This window comes from Otolemur garnettii, unplaced genomic scaffold (genome assembly GCF_000181295.1).
Source record: "Otolemur garnettii isolate 467f Iridium unplaced genomic scaffold, OtoGar3 scaffold00124, whole genome shotgun sequence".
In the NCBI taxonomy this organism is placed as follows: domain Eukaryota; kingdom Metazoa; phylum Chordata; class Mammalia; order Primates; family Galagidae; genus Otolemur; species Otolemur garnettii.
The window spans coordinates 5,841,591-5,844,130 of record NW_003852519.1 but is presented as its reverse complement, the minus strand read 5'-3'; positions in this window follow the sequence as shown (position 1 = coordinate 5,844,130).

Below are 2,540 nucleotides of genomic sequence, written 5' to 3'. Positions count from 1 at the left end.
AATTTTAAAGCTGGGGACTGATAATTAACCATGCATATTCACCTTCACCAACTAGTAATAAAAGCAGAATAATGTTATTTGTAAATTGTAATAAGATCCTTAGTGTCTGATGGATAGAGTTAGAATACATTCCTGCATAAGGAAAGGCCCTTTTAGTTGTCAATCAAGTACATTTATGTAAGTAATAAATTCATATTTAAATAATTAGCTAAGATGCATAGTCAAGTAAAAATCAGATTATAAGTTTTATGAGAATTAGAGACACAATTTCATATTTAATAGCTATATTGATTATTATCATCAGAAGAGATTGGACAAGCCAGCTTGTGTACTTTTGGCTCTACTGCACCCAAGTAATGTAATTTCCAAATCCAATTAAAAAGTAAAGCTTCTGGACTACCTTTCTAGACAGGCAGACATTTTAACCTTTTATAATGGATTTTATTCCTAATTCAAATGGAATCACTATATATATATATATATCACTATATATATATATATGCACACACTATATATACATAGTGTATATATACATTCCTTTATATACATATATATATATTCCTATATGAAGGAATCACTATATATGTATAGTGTGTGTGTATGTGCATATATATATAGTGAACAACTAAATTTTTGCACACATTATTATTTATATATATATAAAACACTATATATATAGTGAATGTGTGCATATATATATATAGTGATTCCATTTGAGTTAGGAATAAAATCCATTATAAAAGGTTAAAATGTCTGCCTGTCTAAAAAGGTAGTCCAGAGGCTGTACTACCTTTTACACCTCTATACTACCTTACATATATTTATATATATGGATATGTAGTGTGCGTGCATACCTGTGTATGCATGTATGTTATGACATAGGTTAATCAATTCTGTTCCCATTGGGGAAGATTTTGTTTGTTCTAAGGGCACTTAAAAATGTTTGAGAAAAGAAAGTGTCATGGCAGGCAAAAGAGAGATTCCATTCCTCCTCTCCACAGGACTGAATCATCCTCCTCTCCACAGGACTGAATCATTTTTGCCGTGGAAGTACAACAGTGAAGGGGAAACCTTGCGGCCAGGCCAGAAGGGAATCCTATGGAGCCGCTGCTACATACAAACGGTGCTTATATTATATACTATTCCTGCTTGTTGGATAAGTCCCCTAAATCTCTCCAACCATAAAAGTGACAGTTCCTAAGAAAGCCCTAGATTTCTGGTCTGCAGCAGCTTTGGTCTTGGTGAGGGAGGAAAATGATATTCTTTCTCCCTGAGGAGTCTGCCTAGCAGGACTCCTGCCTGCCAGGAGGAGAATAGAGCTGATTATTTCTATCTTTCTCCTTTCTCTTTTTCATCCTGTTTTCTCTTTAGTAAATGCACTTTAGGAGTCATTGATTTTTTTTTGTGAGTATGGAATACAGTACAATAGCGTCATATCACCTGGTGCTATAATACCAAATTCTCTCACATTGTGTTTCTCTCTGAATAGACTCTTCCTTTCCCCGTTATTCCAATGCTGGGTGCCTACGCCTTTGGTAAAGATCTGCGTCTAAAGACAGTAGGTCAGATTAGAATAATCTGAGGACTATACTGAAGCAGATGCTGATAATATACAATGGTTTTTTTATTAATAATAACGTGAATAACCATTAAGTAATTCCAAGGTCATTTATTGAGTATAACTTGTGAACACAATGAACCAATTAGATGTGCAAGCACAAGGCAGCTAGTTGTTATACCTTTATAGTATAAAAACTATTATGCAGCCAGAAAGGACTGATTGTCAAATAGGAAAAAGAATTAAAATACTCCATAAGTTTAAAATCTAATTCAATATAAACATAAAGGTAATAGAAAAAGCATTTTTAAAATATCTAATTTCTTTGTGAGGCCATGATATAGAAGAAGAAAAAATGAGGGAGGTATTTAAGAACAGCTTTGAAGTGCACTAAAATATCACTTTTGTTCTGATTTGCAGAAACAAGAAAATGTATAGGACTTCTTTCCAAACATCATCTGCGTTTAGAATACTAAAGAGATGGTTTGCTGACGGCAAAACCAAGGAGTTGAAAGAAGTAGTGCACCTTACAAATAGGTCTTAATTGCTACAAATAAGAAGTATCCACTGTGATATTTTAAATCTCTCAAAAGCAATCTTGCAAGTGACAAACATGATTTTTTCCTGAGATTTTTGATAGGTAATGTTTGCTCAGTGATGTCATTGAAACGGTGATTGTTACATTGATATTATACATGAATACAATGTGCTTCACTCCATATGGAATTTAGATTTTTTATGTTAGCCCTTATTTAACTCCGACAGGAAGTTGGAGAAGAGAAAAAAGCATTAAAATTGACAGATATTACAATATATATATAAAACATTGGCTCTGGGGTACACACATTACCAGATCAGACCAAGAGAGGAATGAGAGGCCATCCATCCCCTCTGGCAGCTCCGTGACGTCAGGCTCCCTGCTCTGCCCGCTCCAGCCTCACTTCTGAGTCTGCGCAGTGGGAATGAGGTCGTATATTGTGAG